Below are 21205 nucleotides of genomic sequence, written 5' to 3'. Positions count from 1 at the left end.
TGGCTGGATCTCGTTGCAGTCCAAGGGACTCTCAAGAGTCTTCTCCAACACCACAGTTCAAAAGCATCAATTCTTCAGTGCTCAGCCTTCTTCACAGTCCAACTCTCACATCCATACATGACCACAGGAAAAAACATAGCCTTGACTAGACAAACCTTTGTTGGCAAAGTAATGTCTCTGCTTTTGAATATGCTATCTAGGTTGGTCATAACTTTCCTTCCAAGAAGTAAGCGTCTTTTAATTTCATGGCTGCAGTCATCATCTGTAGTGATTTTGGAGCCCAGAAAAATAAAGTCTGGCACTGTTTCCACTGTTTCCCCATCTATTTCCCATGAGGTGATGGGACTGGATGCCATGATCTTCGTTTTCTGAATGTTGAGCTTTAAGCCATGTCTGCCCTGAATACTGGAAGAGAAAAGAGGATTTATCCGAAATCATTGATTGCCTTTTAAATCATAAAAAAAAATTGAATAGGCAAGACTGGGGCTCTGCTTGGTTATTTTCCCATTTGCTTTCGAAATTTTCTTCACTCAAATGTAGCATCATCATTCTGTAACAAGAACAATGCCATTTCCTGACGTTATCTAGAAAGTCAAATGAAAAAGTAGGTTATATAATAGTCCCTGATTTTTCTTGGATATGTGATGTTCACAAGTCATTTGCTTGCTCTAGTGCTCAGTTCCTTATGTTAAATGTTTTTAAAATATGTAATTATCAAGAAGATTAAGTAAAGAACTGCTTCATAACATGCATGATATTAACTCCTTCCAACAGAGTTCCACAAAACCAGGAGTTCTTTTGTATTGTCCCAACTGATGTGCCCAGGAGAATCCTTGGCACAAAGTAGGTAGTCCACAAATATTTCTGGAATGGATGAATTGATCTTATCTTATTTTACCTGACTTTAACATCTTTCAAATTGCAAACTAAATAAAAAGCAAAAAAAAAAAAAAAAAAAGATATATGGAAAAAAATTCACATCAATAAAAATAGGTAAAACTATTTCATGGAAGCCTGAGATCACAATAGAGTTGTTTTGAATGGGAAACACAAATCAGACCAAGTAGAAAATTTTTAAATATGAAAAAGAGGAAAGACTCTGTGTCATAATTTCTATTCATCTCAGTTTTTAAATAAGCTTCCAGTAAGGAACCAGTCAATTCTAAAGGAGATCAGCCCTGGGTGTTCTTTGGAAGGAATGATGCTAAAGCTGAAACTTCAGTACTTTGGCCACCTCATGCAAAGTGTTGACTCATTGGAAAAGACTCTGATGCTGGGAGGAATTGGGGGCAGGAGGAAAAGGGGACGACATGGGATGAGATGGCTGGATGGCATCACTGACTCAATGGACGTGAGTTTGAGTGAACTCTGGAGTTGGTGATGGACAGGGAGGCTTGGCGTGCTGCAATTCATGGGGTAGCAAAGAATCAGACATGACTGAGTGACTGAACTGAACTGAACAGTAAGGAACAATCCCAACGAAAGGCAATGCCAAAGAATGTTCAAACTAGCATACAATTGCACTCATCTCACATGCTAGTAAAGTAATGCTCAAAATGCTCCAATCCAGGCTTCAGCAATATGTGAACCATGAACTTCCAGATGTTCAAGCTGGCTTTAGAAAAGGCAGAGGAACCGGAGATCAAATTGCCAAAATCTGCTGGATAATTCAAGATAGTTCCAGAAAAACATCTATTTCTGCTTTTTTGAGTATGCCAAAGCCTTTGACTGTGTGGATCACAATAAACTGTGGAAAATTCTGAAAGAGATGGGCATACCAGACTACCTGGCCTGCCTCTTGAGAAACCTGTATGCAGGTCAGCAAGCAACAGTTAGAACTGGACATGGAACAACACACTGGTTCCAAATAGGAAAAGGAGTACGTCAAGGCTGTATATTGTTACCCTGCTTATTTAACTTATATTTAGAGTACATCATGAGAAATCCTGGGCTGGAGGAAGCAGAAGCTGGAATCAAGATTGGCAGGAGAAATCTCAATAACCTCAGATATGCAGATGACACCACCCTTATGGCAGAAAGTGAAGAAGAACTAAAGAGCCTCTTGATGAAAGTGAAAGAGGAGAGCGAAAAAGTTGGCTTAAAGCTCAATATTCAGAAAACTTAGATCATGGCACCTGGGCCAATCACTTCATTGCAAATAGCTGGGGAAACAGTGGAAACAGTGGCTGACTTATTTTTTGGGGCTCCCAAATCACTGCAGATGGAGACTGCAGCCATGAAATAAAAAGACGCTTACTCCTTGGAAGGAAAGTTATACCAACCTAGACAGCATACTAAAAAGTAGAGACATTACTTTGTCAACAGAGGTCCATCTAGTCAAGGCTATGGTTTTTCCCGTCGTCATGTATGGATGTGAGAGTTGGACTATAACAAAAGCTGAATGCCGAAGAATTGATGCTTTTGAACTGGTGTTGGGGAAGATGCTTGAGAGTCCCTTGGTCTGCAAGGAGATCCAACCAGTCCATTCTAAAGATTATTCCTGGGTGTTCATTGGAAGGACTGATGTTGAAGCTGAAACCCCAATACTTTGGTCACCTTATGCGAAGAGCTGACTCATTGGAAAATACCCTGATGCTGGGAAATATTGAGGGCAGGAGGAGAAGGGGACGACAGAAGATGAGATGGTTGGATGGCATCACCGATTCAATGCACATGGGTTTGGGTGGATTCCGAAAGTTGGTGATGGACAGGGCTGCCTTGCGTGCTGCGGTTCATGGGGTCGGAAAGAGTCGGCCACAACTGAGCGACTGAACTGAACTGAAGAAACAAAAACAAAATAAACTTTCACCAGGAGGTAGGCGTTTTGAATATTTTTAATGCTTTTTTTTTATTAAGAATATTTTTAATTCTTATGTGTACTTTCTGAATTGTCTATTCTCAATTAGTTTCATAAGCCAAGACCACAGTTTTGCCATTACCAAGTGTGTCTCACCCTCAACTATGCCACCTGTGGTTACTGTGCTACTGGTGTTTTTAATGTAGAAGGCTTAAATACTAGGGCAATTCTTTTTATGAATGAATGTTGCAAACAGGTCTATTTTTTATTCATCTGTATATCAGACTGGCAGAGAAGGCAATGGCACCCCACTCCAGTACTCTTGCCTGGAAAATCCCATGGATGGAGGAGCCTGGTAGCCTGCAGCCCATGGGATCGATAGTAGTCGGACACGACTGAGCGACTTCCCTTTCACTTTTCACTTTCATGCACTGGAGAAGGAAATGACAACCCATTCCAGTGTTATTTCCTGGAGAATCCCAGGGATGGGGGAGCCTGGTGGGTTGCCAACTGAAGCCACTTAGCATCAGCAGCAGCAGCAGCAGCAGCAGCATATCAGACTGGAGATCCTCACGTTATTTTACAAATCTCTTTCTCTTTCTGTAAATTTATTTCTTTTCCTCTTGCTTTTGGTTAAATATCAACTGTATGTTCTTTTAAAATTGCCTCTATGTTTTAGTGATTTAGAGATTTTGCCCTGAATTCATTTCAATTTTTCCTCATCCACTGAAGTCTAATGCACTTCATTAATAATTTAGTGATTGCCCAAGAGTTTGCAATATATATTTACTACTGATCCAATTTACCTTTCAAATAACACTATAGCATTTCATGGATAATGAAGGTTACATAACAGATGTACCCAATTCTTCCTTCCTGTCCCTTATAACATTGTTCTCATTCTTTTCACTTATCTGTATGCTATAATCACCTAATAAATTGTTGGCATTACTACTTTGAACAGTTATATAACAGATCTATGAAGAAGACTTAAAACATTTTATTTTCCCTTCATGTATTCCTTCTCTGATGGTTGGTTTCTTTACATAGGTCTAAGCATATGACCCAAATCATCTCTCCTCTCCTTGAAGAACTTTTCATGTTACTAGCAGGACAAACCTATTGGAGATAAATTCCTTCTCATTCAATGAATCAGACTATATTTCCTCTTCACTTTTAAAGAATAATTTTACTGGATATAAAATATTAGACTGGTGTCCATTTTCTTTAAACATTTTAATATTTCACTCTACTCTCTATTTGTTTGTATGTATTTATATGAGAAGTCCTCTGTACAGTTCTTGTTCTTGGGCCTCTACATCTTAGGTTTTTTTCCCTTTAATTTCTTTTAAGTTTTCACTTAATCTTTGGTTTTCTCAAGTTTTAATATCATATGCTTTTTTGCCCATTTTTATTGGAATAAGATTGCTTTATAAAGTTGTGTTAGCTTCTGCTGTACAGCAATGTGAATCAGTCACATGTACACATATGGTATGCTTTGAAATATATATAAGAATCAGTTCATTCAGTCAGGCCTGTCTGACTCTTTGCAACACCCTGGACTGCAGCACACCATGCCTCCCTGTCCATCACCAACTTCCAGGGTTTACTCAAATTCATGTCCATTGAGTCGGTGATGCCATCCAACCATATCATCCCCTGTCCTCCGCTTCTCTTCCTGCTTTCAATCTTTCCCAGCATTAGGGTCTTTTCAAATGAGTCAGTCCTTTGTATCAGGTGGCCAAAGTATTGCAGTTTCAGCTTCAACATCAGTCCTTCCAATGAATATTCAGGACTGATTTCCTTTAGGAAGGACTGGTTGGATCTCCTTGCAGTCCAAGGGACTCTCAAGATTCTTCTCCACCACAGTTCAAAACATTAATTTGCTGGTGCTCAGTTTTCTTTGTAGTCCAACTCTCACATCCATATATGACTACTGGTAAAACCATAGCTTTGACCAGATGGACCTTTGTTAGAAAAATAATGTCTCTGCTTTTTAATATGCTGTCTAGGTTGGTCATAACTTTTCTTCCAAGGAGTAAATGTCTTTTAATTTCATGGCTGCAGTCAACATCAACAATGATTTTGAAGCCCCCCAAAATAAAGTCTGCCACTGATTCCCCTTCTATTTGCCATGAAGTGATGGGACCGGATGCCATGCTCTTAGTTTTTTGAATATTGAACTTTAAGCCAAAATTTTTCCCTCTCCTTGTTCACTTTCATCAAGAAACTCTTTAGTTCTTCTTCACTTTCTGCCATAAGGGAGATGTCATCTGCATACCCGAGGTTACTGCTATTTTCCTGGCAATCTTGATTCCAGCTTGTGTTTCATCCAGCCCAGCGTTTCTCATGATGTACTCTGCATATAAGTTAAATAAGTAGGCTAACAATATACAGCCTTGATGTACTGCTTTTCCTATTTGGAACCAGTCTGTTGTTCCATGTCCAGTTCTAACTGTTGCTTCCTGACCTGCATACAGATTTCTCAAGAGGCAGGTCAGGTGGTCTGGTATTCCTATCTCTTTTAGAATTTTCCACAGTTTATTGTGATCCACACAGTCGAAGGCTTTGGAATTGTTAATAAAGAAGAAATATGGATGTTTTTCTGGAATTTTTTTGCTTTTTAGATGATCCAGTGGTTGTTGGCAATATGATCTCTTGTTCGTCTGCCTTTCTTAAAACCAGCTTGAACATCTGGAAGTTCACAGTTCACCTATTGTTGAAGCCTGGCTTGAAGAATTTTGAGCATTGCTTTACTAGCGTGTGGGATGAAAGCAATTTTGTAATTTGAGCATTCTTTGGTGTTGCGTTTCTTAGGGATTGGAATGAAAAGTGAGTTTTCCAGTCCTGTGGCCACTCCTGAGTTTTCAAAATTTGCTGGCATATTGAGTGCAGCACTTTCAAAGCACCACCTTTTAGGATTTGAAATAGCTCAACTAGAATTCCATCACCTACCTTAGCTTTGTTCATAGTGATGCTTCCTAAGGCCCACTTGACTTCACATTCCAGTATGTCTGGCTCTAGGTGAGTGATCACACCAATGTGATTATCTGAGTTGTGAAGATCTTTTTTGTATAGTTCTTCTGTGTATTCTTGCCACCTTTTCTTAATATCTTCTGCTTCTCTTAGGTCCATACCATTTCTGTTCTTTATTGAACCCATCTTTGCATGAAATGTTCCTTTGGCAGCTCTAATTTTCTTGAAGAGATCTCTAGTCTTTCCCATTCTATTATTTTCCTCTATTTCTTTGCCCTGACCACTGAGGAAGGTTTCTTATCTCTCCTTGCTATTCTTTGGAACTCTGCACTCTCACATGGATATGTCATTCCTTTTCTCCTTTGTTTTTCACTTCTCTTCTTTTCACAGCTATTTGTAAGTCCTCCTCAGACAGCCATTTTTCTATTTTGCATTTCTCTTCCTGTGGATAGTCTTGATCACTGTCTCCTGTATGTCACGAACCTCTGTCCATAGTTCATCAGGCACTCTGTCTATCAGATCTGGTCCCTTAAATCTATTTGACATTGCCAATGTATAATCATAAGGAATTTGATTTAGGTTCTACCTAAATGGTCTATTGGTTTTCCCTACTTTCTTCAATTTAAGTCTGAATTTGGCAATAAGGAGTTCATGATCTGAGGCACAGTCAGCTCCTGGTCCTGTTTTTGATGTCTGTATAGAGCTTCTCCATCTTTGGCTGCAAAGAATATAACAATCTGATTTTGGTTTGACCTTCTGGTGAAGTCCATGTGTAGTCTTCTCTTGTGATTTGGAAGAGGGTGTTTGCCATGACCAGTGCGTTCTCTTGGCACAACTCTATTAGCCTTTGCCCTGCTTCATTCTATACTCCAAGACCAAATTTGCCTGTTAATCCAGGTGTTTCTTGACTTCCTACTCTTGCATTCCAGTCCCCTATAATGAAAAGGACATCTTTTTGGGGTGTTAGTTCTAAAAGGTCTTCTAGGTCTTCATAGAACCGTTCAACTTCAGCTTCTTCAGCATTACTGCTCAGGGCATAGACTTGGATTACCATGATATTGAATAGTTTGCCTTGGAAAAGAACAGAGATCATTCTGTCTCTTTTGGGATTGCATCCATGGACTGCACTTTTGACTCTTTTGTTGACTATGATGGCTACTCTATTTCTTCTAAGGGATTCTTGCCCACAGTAGTAGATATAATGGTCATCTGAGTTAAATTTACTCATTCCAGTCCATTTTAGTTCACTGATTCCTAAAGTGTTGACGTTCACTCTTGCCATGTCCTTTTTGAAAGTGAAAGTGAAGTTGCTCAGTCGTGTCCAACTCTTTGCGACCCCATGGACTGTAGCCTACCAAGCTCCTCTGTCCATGGGATTTTCCAGGCAATAGTACTGGGGTGGATTTCCATTTCCTTCTCCAGGGGATCTTCCTGACCCAGGGATTGAACCCAATTCTCCTGCATTGGAGACAGAAGCTTTACCATCTGAGGCACCAGGGAAGTCCTGTTTGGCCACTTCCAATTTGCCTTGATTTATGGACCTAACATCCCAGGTTCCTATGCAGTATTGCTCTTTACAGCATCGGACTTTACTTCCATCACCAGTCACATCAATAACTGGGTGTTGTTTTTGCTTTGGCTCCATCTCTTCATTCTTTCTGGGGTTATTTCTCCACTGATCTCCAGTAGCATATTGGGCACCTATCGACCTGGGTAGTTTATCTTTCAGTGTCTTGTCTTTTTGCTTTTTCATAATGTTCATGGGTTCTCATGGCAAGAATACTGAAATGGTTTGCCATTCCTTTCTTCAGTGGACCACATTTTTATATATATATATATATATATATATATATATATATATATATATACATACACACACACACATATACACACACACACATATATACATATATATAAACATATAATGTCTATATGTATATGTGTGTAATTTTGGACTTTATCCTGCTTGCAGTTCTCTGAGCTTTTATCTATTTTCTGAAATTATCCCAGAGTTTTTAGATGTTATGCTCTTCTCCTTTTCTTCTTTTTTTATCTTTGCATTTCAGTTTATAAAGCTTCTTTTACTGACATATATCTAAGCTTGCTAATTTTTTCCTTGGCTCTGTCCAACCTATTTATGTGTCCATCAATGATATTATTCATTTCTTTTACAGTATGCTTGATTTCTATCATTTCCTTTTAACATATTCTTAGCATTTCCATCTTTCTAATAACATTACTCATCTGTTCTTGCACATTGCCCATTTTTCTTCTTTTGGAGCCCTTAACATTTTAATTAAAGTTATTTAAAGTTCTCTGTCTGATAATTCCAAAATCTGTATCATACCTGAATGTTATTCCGATGTTTTATTAGTCTGGTTAGACTGTATTTTTGTCTTGCCTTTTAGAGAGCTTTCAATTTCTTGTTGAAATCTAGATGATATATCAGGTAATATGGAATATATTAATCAGGGTTCTCAAGGAGACAGACCAAAACATTCATTCAGGTTTTCCCATAAGATGTTATGGACTATATGTTATGTATTGCATGTGCTTCATGATCCTTAAAAGAAGTAATTGATAAGCTGGGCTTCATTAAAATGAAAAACTTCTTTTCTATGAAATACAATGTCCAGACCATAAGAAGACAAACCACAGACAGGGAGAAAATATTTGCAAAAGACACATTTGATAAAAGACTGTTATCTACAATATATTATGCAGAGAATCCTTAAAACTCGACAAGAAAAAAAAAAATCTGATTACAAAGTGGACCAAAGATCTAAACAGACACTTTGGTGAAGAAGATATATAGAAGGGGAAAATAAAGCTTATGAGAAGGTACTCCACATCAGAGAATATGTCATCAAGGAAATGCAAACTCACACAAGAATAAGATACCATTACACACCTATTAGAATGTCAAAATCCAAAACACTGACACCACCAAAGGATGTGAAACAAGGATGTAAAGCAACAAGCATTCTTATTCACTGCTGGTGAAAATGCAACATAATACAACATTAGAAGACAGCTTTGTGTTTCTTACAAATCTAAGCATACTTTTCCCATACAGTCCAGCAATTGTGCTTGTCAGCATTTATCCAAAAGAGTTGAAAACTTACGTCCATAAAAATAACTTATATACAAATGTTTGTGGCAGACTTATAATTGTGAAAACTTGGAGGCAGCAAGAGGTCCTTCAGTAGGTCGATGGATAAACTGTTGTACATTCAGATAATAAAATATTAATCAGTCCTACAAAGTAATGAGCAATGAAGCCATGAAAGACATGGGGAAATCTTAAATGAGTATTACTAGGTGAAACAAACCAATGTGAAAGGTCTACCTACTGTGTCATTCCAACTATACAGCATTATGAAAAAGGCAAAATTCTAAAGATAGTAAAAAGATCAATGGTTACAGAGGGGTAGGGAGGGATTAATAGGAAGAGCACAAGGGATTTTTAGGTTAGTGCAATTACACTGTATGATGCTATAATGATGGATACACGTCATTATACATTAGTCCAAATCCATGGACTATGCAACACCAAGAGTGAACCCTAATGTAAGCTATGGACTTTGGGTGAAAATGATCTATCAATGAAGATTCATCAATCAGAACAAATTTACTACACTTGTAGGGGATGTTGAGAATGATTTGTTTTATTGTTTAAGCATCCCAATATTTGCTTAAACTTAGGGGTGAGTCTAAGTTCAGAATCATATACACAGAAGAGAAACTTTAAAATTTGGTCAAGTCACTGTTCTCACAGATCACTGGGGCAAACAGTTCAGATAACTAATCATGTATAAGACAAACAATGGGAAATTGGAGGGTCTATGCCTGAGTTCTAGGTAAACAAGGGGAAGACCTGTAAATCCTAGCTAGGTCGTAAAGGGAAGAGTGACACTTCACTGTAGGCTGTTTCTCAGGCCACAAAGCACGGTGGGATTTCTTTAATAGTAACTGTTTTCAAGGATCACAGGGCTCTGGTAAAGTTCAACATTGCCAGCTTTTATATTAATCTGATTATGAGTTGGGCTTATTTAAGGTTTCCTATAGTTATAGCTGCCAGAGGCTTCAAAGTCCTCTAATTCCACTGTCTTTAGGTTTCCCTAATAATGTCTTCTTAAATAATAGCAGCAAATATAAACTTAAATTATAGCTCAAATATAAATTTGAGCTATAGTCCACTGTTGTTTGGTGGTAAGATATTCAGTCCAGTTCAGTTCAGTTACTCAGTCATGTCTGACACTTTGCAACCCCATGGACTGCAGCATGACAAGTTTCCCTGTCCATCACCAACTCCCGGAGCTTGCTCAACCATCGAGTCAGTGATGCCATCCAACCGTCTCATCCTCTGTCGGCACTTTCTCCTGTGGCCTTCAATCTTTCCCAGCCTCAGGGTCTTTTCCAATGAGTCAATTCTTCATATCAGGTGGCCAAAGTACTGGAGCTTCACCTTCAGCATCAGTCTTTCCAATGAATATTCAGGGCTGATTTCCTTTAGGATTGACTGCTTGGATCTCCTTGCAGTCCAAGGGACTCTCACGAGTATTCTCCAATACCACAGTTCAAAAAAATCAATTCTTTGGCACTCAGTCTTTTTTATGGTCCAACTCTCACATCCATACATGGCTACTGGAAAAAAACACAGCCTTGACTAGACGGACCTTTGTTGGCAAAGTAATGTCTCTGCTTTTTAATATGCTATCTAGGTTGGTCATAACTTTCCTTCCAAGGAGTAAGTGTCTTTTAATTTCATGGCTGCAGTCACCATCTGCAATGATTTTTCAGCCACCAAAAATAAAGTCAGCCAGTGTTTCCACTGTTTCTCCATCTATTTGCCATGGAGTTATGGGACTGGATGCCATGATCTTTGTTTTTTGAGTGTAGAGTTTTAAGCCAGCTTTTTCACTCTCCTCTTTCACCCTCATCAGGAGGCTCTTTAGTTCTTTGATTTCTGCCATAAGAGTGGTGTTATCTGCATATCTGAGGTTATTGATATTTATCCCCACAATCTTGATTCCAGCTTATGCTTCAGCAGCCCGACATTTCACATAATGTACTCTGCATATAAGTAAAATAAGCAAGTTGACAATATACAGTCTTGATGTACTCCTTTCCCAATGTGGAACCAGCCCATTGTTCTGTGTCTATTCTAACTTTTGCTTCTTGACCTGCATACAGATTTCTCAGGAGACAGGTAAGGAGGTCTGGTATCCTCGTCTCTTTAAGGAATTTTCCACAGTTTGATGTGATCCACACAGTCAAAGGCTTTGGCTTAGTCAATATAGAAGAAATAGATTTTTTTTTTTTCCTGGAATTCTCTTGCTTTCTTTATGTTCCAACGGATGCTGGCAATTGGATCTCTTGTTCCTCTGCCTTTTCTCAATCCACCTTGAACATCTGGAAGTTCTTGGTTCGTGTACTATTGAAACCTTGCTGGGACAATTTTAAGCATTTCTTTGGTAGCATGTGAAATGAGTGCAATTGTTTGGTACTCTGAACATTCTTTGGCATTGCCCTTCTTTGGGGGTTGGAACGAAAAGTGACCTTTTCCAGTCCTGTGGCCACTGCTGAGTTTTCCAAATTTACTGGCATATTCAGTGCAACACTTTAACGGCATCATTTTTTAGGACTTGAAGTATCTCAGCTGGAATTCCATCACATCTACTAGCTTTGCTTGTAGTGATGCTTCCTAAGGCCCACTTGACTTCACTCTCCAGGATGTCTGGCTCTAGGTGAGTGATCACATCATCGTGGTTATCTGGGTCATTAAGACCTTTTTTTGGTATAGTTCATCTGTATATTCTTGCCTCATTTCTTAATATCTTCTGCTTCTGTTAGGTCCATACCGTTTCTGTCCTTTGTTGTTCTCATCTTTGCATGAAATGTTCCATTCTTATCTCTATTTTTCTAGAAGAGATGTCTAGTCATTCCCATTCTATTATTTTCCTCTTCTTTGCATTGATCACTGAGGAAGTGTTTCTTATCTCTCCTTGCTATAAGGTATGGGTACATCAAAGTTTTCAGTCTCATTAAATCTGTCTTTTAGTGTGTTCCTGGGCTGTGGCCTTGACAGGAGAATTTACTTTTCTTCTCCTCCTTCTGCCAGAGACTTGAAATCCTGGACCCCATGAAAGCATGGAGTCCTTCCTAAATTTTGCAGCCCCTAGAAGTTTCGGACACTCACTCTAGTCCATACTCAGTCTCTGGCAATTCATCAAAGTTTCTGTTTAAGTGGACTTACCAGTTTGTGGCTCCAGCATCATTCATTTCAGGTAGTCAGATTTGAGCTGTGGTTCTCTATATTTTCCTGTTACCCAAATTTGGGAGTGGGTTTTGCCCTGTGACTTCAATTCTCTGATGGTTTCAGGAAGTCATTTATTTTCAGTTTGTTCAGGTCTTTTCTTTCTTGAAGGGTGGGAGTTTTGACTTTTAAGCCCTTTCCATGTCAGAGCTGAAACCAGAAGTCCTCAGAAGCATTATTTTTTATTATTAAAATCACTGTGCAAAATTTAAAGTGCATAAAATCTAATTCACCAATTAAATTTTTCTTGTATATTTTATCAGTTTATATTTATCCTTGTGAAAGACTTGTTTTCACTGACGTAAACTGTGGAATTTTATATAATTTTTATTCACACAATCAAAAGTGGAAGGAAATTCTTTTTTTTTTTTTTTTGGAAATTCTAATTTTCTCAATTTGGATATAAAATGTGCATATCTCTCATCCAATTTTATTGATAGATTATTTTACTTCTTGTATATACCCACTTTTATTTTTTAAAGCCCATTCATGCATATAAAGTTATTTATTCTTAAAAATTAAAATTCAATAGCTCAGGAGAACAAGATGACAGAGGAGTAGGTGGACATGGAGTACACCTCTCTCCACGGACACATCAGGAATACACCTTCAGACACAGAAGAGCATGCAGAACACCAGCTGAGAGTGGACAGGAGTACCTGACCAGTGGAAAAGAATATATAGAACCATGCAAAGCTCAGTAGGATGAAGGAACTGTAAGGGGAAACAGGAGTGTTAGTAGGACTGGACTTACCCTCAGCTAGGGGAACTGAAGCAGGGATCCAATCCCCACAGCAGGGCAATTGCCTGAGTCAGAGGAGAAACATTTAAGGCTAAGAGTGAAACAGCTGGAGCCTAAATGAACTGGAACCTAAATGGAATGAGATCAGACAGTCCTTGGCACTGTATAGCCATATGTATGGCTATACATATCCTGGACAGGAACACTGGTCTCCTGGAATGGGCAGCAGCTGGGAGCTGGAGTTTAGGGATTATGGAGCAATCCCAGGGTGGGGCTGCTGTTGATTGTGGAGAGACCGATCAAGGGGATGTGAGGGAGGAGATCATGGTGGGAAATGCTGGTGGAGGAAAGCCAGGTAGCCGTGGAAGCAAGGTGATACTGCTGAGTCACATGTAGGGGTGGAACCATAACCATAACCATAGCCTCTCTCTCCCCACATGCCAGCATCGGCAGCTCAACAATAGAGAGGCGGCCCATCAAAGGCTGACACACTGAACTACAGTGTAGACCCCACCCAGAGTGCTCCTTTCAGTGACTGATGCTCCAAACTACAGAGTAGGACCCCACCCAAGGTGCCCTTTAAGTGCCTGATGTGCCAATCTACAGAGTAGGACCCCAGCTAAGGGGGCCCCTCTATGTGCCTGACATGCTGAAAAACAGAGAAGGACCTGAGACAAGGGAGTGCTCTAAGTGCCTGAATGGGTGGAGCTACGGAGAAAGATTGGCCAAAGAGGACTTCTGATCGCCGGCTACAAGAGGCTGGAAAAATGGCTCTGATAGGGCCATAACTGGAGAAGGCAATGGCAACCCACTCCAGTACTCTTTCCTGGAAAATCCCATGGACGGAGGAGCCTGGTAGGCTTCAGTCCATGGGGTCGCTAAGAGTCGGACATGACCGAGTGACTTCCCTTTCACTTTTCACTTTCATGCACTGGAGAAGGAAATGGCAACCCACTCCAGTGTTCTTGCCTGGAGAATCCCAGGGATGGGGGAGCCTGGTGGGCTGCCATCTATGGGGTTGTGCAAAGTTGGACATGACTGAAGCAGCTTAGCAGCAGCAGCAGGGTCATAACTCTTGTGGTGGAGGCAGTCCATTTCCCTGCAAACTTGGCACCGAGAGGGTCCCTGCAAGTCAAGCAGCTGTGTCACCTTCACGCTTACCTCTCACTGGGGCTGAACTGCCACAGGCAAAAAAGTCTTGTATATATGCATGCAAAGTCACTTTGGTCGTGTCCAATTCTTTGCGACCCTGTAGACTGTGGCCTGCCAGGATTCTCTGTCAGAGAGGGGGTTCTCCAGGCAAGAATACTGGAGCGTATTAGCCAATACTGGTTGCCATGCCTTTCTAGAGCACTCTGTTTCCTGCTGCCCTAGCTGCCAATCCCCCTGAGTACCTCGTGCTGCCAGAACCCCTGTGACCCAAGCAGCTGCACCACCTCCACACCGGGCCCTCTCAGGGGAAAACACACCAAGCCCTTCAGGGCAGCCTCAGGAGCTAAACCCCAGTGGACAGCTCACATGTAGAGGTGGAAATAAAACCATAATTGAAACCCAGGGGCATTGTGGCTAAGGAAGAAGACTCAAAACCTTTGCACCAGCTGTACAGCTACAGATTAAATCCACAAGATCAACCAGACAGACTCTGTGTCTAGGGAATACATAAAAGGCCATTGAGAGAGCCCACAAAGGAAAACGCACTAGCTCTGATAGTTATGGACATTGGAGGCAAGAACACATAGGAGTAGGACCAGATTAAAATCTGAGCTGCCCCCACAGCAGGTCCAGAGATCAGCAGAGTGTTGGAGGGCATCCTAGGGAGGTAAGGTGGACAGTTACTCCCCGTGAGGGAAAGGTCTCTGACAGCATTGACTCAAGGAAAACATTTACTATTCTTATTTATTTACTTGCTCTGTAGATTCTTTCAGATTTTTTTATTTTCCCCTCCTTATCCCCCCCCTGTTATAGTTGTCGATTTTATTGATGCTAAGAAATCCAATTTTTTGAGTTTTTTTTCCTCAGTCACATTTTTTAAAATTTAAATTTATTTATTTTAATTGGAAGCTAATTACTTTACAATATTGTATTGGTTTTGCCATACATCAACATCAATCCACCATGGGTGTACACGTGTTCCCAATCCTGAACCCTCCTCCCACCTCCCTCCCTGTAGCATCCCTCTGGGTCCTCTGCCTCTACATTGGGCATTTGCAATTCTGTGGAGTTTTCCTCTTTTTTGTTTTCCCTTTTCTATTTTTTTTTAATTTTAATTTTTAACTTGTTACTATTTTTTCTACATTTATTCCTTTGTTTGATTTTCCTACTGTTCTTTTCCAGTTGTGGTTAATCTTTAATATATATAAATCTTCTTTATCTACCTCTATTTAACTTTGCATATCTATACTTTCTTTCTCTCTTTTCCTCTCAAAATAAATGTTACTTTTATTTTCATTGCTTTATTCCCCAATTGGTCCCTTGCTTTAGTTTTGTTCTCCAGATTGTGCTTAAGTTAGTTTTGTTCTTAACTGGTAAATATAATTTTTTATTTCCTTTGTTCTCTGGGTCAATCTACTGTACTTGATTTTTGTTGGACTATTTTCACTTTGCTCACGTGTGTATATATGTAAGTGTATATTCCATTATTTTAATTATTATTTGCCTGATTTTGTAATTTCCATTTGTCTGGGGTTTATCTTTGGTTTCTCGTTTTTGGACATTTGTTTTAATCTCACTTAATTCCATAACAAGCCACTTGTGGACTCTTCATTCCTGACCAGAGATCAAGCCCTGAGCCTTTAGAGTGGCAGCACTGACTCTAAGACCCTGCACTACCAGAGAACTAACCCTAGGAAGTATCAAATAGTGAGAACTCACAATAAGGAAACCACTTGAATACAAGACCTGGCCAAACTCAACTACCAGTAGCACCTGTGCAGGATGACTCATCTAAACAACAAACAAAATAAAAATACAAACCCAATCATTAGCAGACAGGATTACCACGTAATTCAGCCTGGCCCATCAGAGGAAAAACAAACAAAAACTCAGCACAAATCTCACCCTATATAAAGCTCACACAAACCACTGGACCAACCTTAGGAGGGCAGAAAACAAAAGGAAGAAATAAGTCAACCTTCTTCAAGAAAATAATTCAACTCTCTTTGAAGCCAAAGAAAAGGAGACCTCAAACACAATAACTCAAAAAAAAAAAGAAAAGAAAAGAAAGAAAGAAAAGGCAGAGCAATACTGCACAAGTGAAGAAACACAGAAGTCCAAAAAAATGAAGAGGAAATAGGCAAATTACCTGAAAAAGAATTCAGAATAGTTATAGCTAAGATGATCAAAAACCTTGAAAATGAAATGGAGAAATGCAAGAATCAGTTGACAAAGACCTAGAAGAATTAAAGGATAAACACACAACACAACACATACAACACAATTATTGAAATTAAAAATACTCTAGAAGGAATCAATAGCAGAATATCTGAAGCAGAAGAAAGAATCAGTGAGATGGAAGATAAAGTGGTGAAAATAAATTCTGAAGAGCAGAATAAAGTAAAAAGAATGAAAAGAGCTGAGGACAGTCTCAGTAACCTCTGGGATCATATCAAATGCACCAACATTCAAATTATAGGGGTCCCAGAAGAAGAAGAGAAAAACAAATGGTATGAGAAAATTTTTGAATAGATTATAGTTGAAAATTTCCCCAACATGGGAAAGCAAATAGTCCATCAAATCCAAGAGGCACAAAGAGTCCCATATAGAATAAACCCAAGGAGAAACACACCAAGACACATACTAATCAAAGTAAAAAAGACTAAACACAAAGAAAGAATATTAAAAGCAGCAAGGGAGAAGCAACAAGTAACATACAAGGGAAACCCCATATACTCAACAACTGATCTTGCAGCAGCAAATCTGCAGGCCAGAAGGGAATGGCGGGATATATTTAAAGTACTGAAAGGGAAAAATTTGCAACCAAGATGACTGTACCCAGCAAGGATCTCATTCAAAATTGAGGGAGAAATAAAAAGCTTTTCAGACAAGCAAAAGTTAAGAGAATTCAGTACCACCAAACCAGCTTTACAACAAATGTTAAAGGGCCTTATATAGTCAAGAAATACAAGAGAAGAAAAAAGATCTACAAAATCAACCCCAAACAAGTAGAAAATGCAATAGGAACATATATATCAATAATTACATTAAATGTAAATGAATTAAATGTTCCAACCAAAAGACACACACTGGCTAAATGGATACAAAAACAAGAGCCTTATGTATGCTGTCTACAAGAAACCCATTTCAGACCTCAAGACACATATAAACTGAAAGTGAGAGGATGGAAAACTATATTCCATGCAAATGGTAAGCAAAAGAAAGCTGGAGTAGCAGTCTTCATATCAGAAAAAAAAATAGACCTTAAAATAAGGAAGATTAAAAGTGATAAGGAAGGATACTACATAATGATCACGGGATCAATCCAAGAGGAAGACATGCTATGCTATGCTAAGTCATTTCAGTCGTGTCTGACTCTGTGTGACCGCATAGATGGCAGCCCACCAGGCTCCCCTGTCCCTGGGATTCTCCAGGCAAGAACACTGGAGTGGGTTGCCATTTCCTTCTCCAGTGCATGAAAGTGAAAAGTGAAAGTGAAGTCGCTGAGTCGTGTCTGACTCCTAGCGACCCCATGGACTGAAGCCTACCAGGCTCCTCCGTCCATGGGATTTTCCAGGCAAGAGTACTGGAGTGGGGTACCATTGCCTTCTCTGAGAGGAAGACATAACAATTTTAAATATCTATGCATCTAACATAGGAGCACCTCAATACATAAGACAAACACTAACAGACATAAAAGGAGAAATTGACAGTAACACAATAATAGTAGGACTCTTTAACACCCCACTCATACCAATGGGCAGATCATCAAAAAGAAAATTAATAAGGAAACACAAGTCTTAAGTGATATATTAGATGACATGGATCTCATTGATATCTTCAGGACATTCCATCCAAATGGAGAAGAATACATTTTCTTCTCAAGTGCACATGGAACATTCTCTAGGATAGACCACATCTTGGGTCACAATCAAACCTCAGTAAATTTAAGAAAATTGAAATCATATTAAGAATCTTCTCCTATCACATGCTGTAAGATTAGATATCAATTACAAGAAAAAAGAAGTATAAGAGACAAAACCACATGGAGACAAACAACACACTTCTAAATAACCAACAGGTTACTGCAGAAATCAAAAGGGAAATCAAAAAATTTCTAGAAACAAATGCCAATGAAAACACGACAACTCAAAAGCTATGGGAAACAAATGACAATGAAAACATGACAACTCAAAAGCTATGGGATGCAGCAAAAGCAGTTCTAAGAAGGAAGCTTTTAGCAATACAATCCTACCTAAAGAAACAAGAAAAACATAGAATAGACAACCTAAGTTTATACCTAAAACAACTGGAAAAAGAACAAACAAAACCCCAAAATTAGTAGAAGGAAAGAAATCATAATTATCTGAGGATAAAGAAACAATAGTAAGATGAATAAAACTAAAAGCTGGTTCTTTGAGAAGGTAAACAAAATTGACAAATCTTTAGCCAGACTCATCAAGAAAAAAAGAGAGAAGAATCAAATCAACAAAATTAGAAGTGAAAAAGAGGTTACAATAGATAATACAGAAACACAAAGGATTATGAGACTATTATGAACAACTCTATGGTAATAAAATAGATAACCTGAAAGAAATGGACAGATTCTTGGAAAAGTTCAATCTTCCAAGACCAAACCGGGAAGAAATTGAAATTATGAATAACCCAAATACAAGCACTGAAATTAAAGCTGTGATCATAAATCCCATGAAAACAAAAGCCCAGGACCAGATGGCTTCACAGGAGAATTCTATCAAACATTTAGAGAAGAGCTAATGCCTATCCTTCTAAAACTCTTTCAAAAAAAGTTTCAGAGGAAGGAACACTTCCAAATTAATTCTATGAAGCCACCATCACCCTGATACCAAAACCAGACAAAGACAACACAAAAAATGAAAATTGCAGGCCAATATCACTGATGAACATAGCTGCAAAAATCCTCAACAAAATTTTAGCAAAGAGAATTCAACAACACATTAAAAGCTCATGCAAAATGATCAAGTTGGGTTTATTCCAGTGATGCAAGGATTGTTCAATATACACAAATCAAACAATGGGATATAGCATATTAACAAATTAAAAGTTAAAAACCATATGATAATCCCAATAGATGCACAAAAAGCCTTTGACAAAATTCAGCACCCATTTATGATTAAAACTCTTCACAAAATGGCATAGAAGGAAGCTACCTCAACAGAGTAAAGGCCATATATGATAAGCCTACAGCAAATAATATTCTCAATGGTGAAAATCTGAAAGCATACCCCCTAAGATCAGGAACAAGACAAAGGTGTCCACTTTTGCAACTAATATTCAACATAGTTCTGGAAGTCCTAGCTACAGCAATCAGAGAAGAAAAAGAAATAAAAGGAATCCAGATGGAAAAAGAAGAAGTAAAGCTCTCACTGGCTGCAGATGGCATGATACTGTGCATAGAAAACCCTAAAGATAGTATGAGAAAATTACTAGAGCTAATTAGTGAATTTAGCAAAGCTTCAGGATACAAAATCAATACACAGAAATCACTTGCATTCCTATTACTAACAATGAAAAGTCAGAAAGAGAAATTAAAGAATCAATCCCATTTACCATTGCAACAAAAAGAATTAAATATCTAGGTATAAACATACCTAAGGAGAAAAAATTACACAGAAAATTATAAGACTCAAATGAAAGAAATCAAAGATGACATAAACAGATGGAGAGATATTCCATGTTCCTGGGTAAGAAAAATCAATATTGTAAAAATAACTATATTACCAAAAGCAATCTACATATTTGATGTGATCCCTATCAAATTACCAATGTCATTTTTCACAGTACTAGGACAAAATATTAAACAACTCATATGGAAACACAAAAGACCCTGAATAGCCAAAATAATCCTGGGAACGAAGAATGGAGCTGGAGGAATCAACCTTCCTGACTCCATATTATACTACAAAGCTACAGCCATCAAGAAAGTATGGTACTGGCACAAAAACAGAAATATAGACCAATGGAATGAGATAGAAAGCCTAGAAATAAACCCATGCACCTATGGGTACCTTATTTTTGACAAAGTAGTCAAGAATGTACAATGGGGAAAAGACAGCCTCTTCAATCAATGGTGCTGGGAAAACTGGGCAACTACATGTAAAAGAATGAAATTAGAACACTTCCTACCACCATACACAAAGATAAACTCAAAATGGATTAAAGACCTAAATGTAAGACCAGAAACTATGAAACTCTTGGAGGAAAACATAGGCAGAACACTCGATGACATACATCAAAGCAAGATCCTCTGTGACCCACCTCCTAGAGTAATGGAAATAAAAACAAAAGTAAACAAGCAGGACCTCATTAAACTTAAAAGCTTTTGCACAGCAGAGGAAACTATAAGCAAGGTGAGAAGACAACCCTCCAAATGGGAGAAATAAGTAGCATGTGAAATAACTGACAAAGGATTAATTTCCAAAATATACAAGCAGTTCATAGAACTCAGTACTAGATAAACAAACAACCCAATAAGAAAGTGGGAGAAAGATCTAAACAAACTTTCTCCAAAGAAGATATACAGATGGCTATCAAACCCATGAAAGGATGCTCAATATAGGTTATTATTAGAGAAATGAAAATCAGAAATACAATGAGATATCATCTCATACCAGTCAGAATAGCCATCATCAAAAAGTCTACAAACAATAAATGCTGGAAAGGGTGTGGTAAAAAGAGAACCCTCTTGAACTGTTGATGGGAATGTAAATTGATACAGCCACTATGGAAGATGGTATGGAGATTCCTTAAAAAAAACAAAACAAACCAAACAAAACAAAACAAAAAAAAAAAAAAAACAAAACTAGGAATAGAACCACCATTTGCCCCAGCAGTCCCATTCCTAGGTATATACCCTGAGGAAACCAAAATTGAAAGAGACATTTATATCCCATTGTTCATTGCAGCACTATGTACAATAGCTAGAACATGGAAGCAACCTAGATGTCCATCAACAGATGAATGGATAAAGAAGTTGTGGTACATATACACAATGGAATATTACTCAGCCATAAAAAAGGAATGCATTTGAGTCAGTTATAATGAGGTGGATGAACCTAGAACCTATTATACAGAGTGAAGTGAGTCAGAAGGAGAAAGATAAATATCGTATAGGAAAACAAAAGAATGGATATGCCAGCAAATTTGGAAAACTCAGCAGTGGCCACAGGACTGGGAGAGG

This window comes from Bos indicus, unplaced genomic scaffold (genome assembly GCF_029378745.1).
Source record: "Bos indicus isolate NIAB-ARS_2022 breed Sahiwal x Tharparkar unplaced genomic scaffold, NIAB-ARS_B.indTharparkar_mat_pri_1.0 scaffold_68, whole genome shotgun sequence".
In the NCBI taxonomy this organism is placed as follows: Eukaryota; Metazoa; Chordata; class Mammalia; order Artiodactyla; family Bovidae; genus Bos; species Bos indicus.
Note: the sequence above shows the minus strand (reverse complement) of the source record.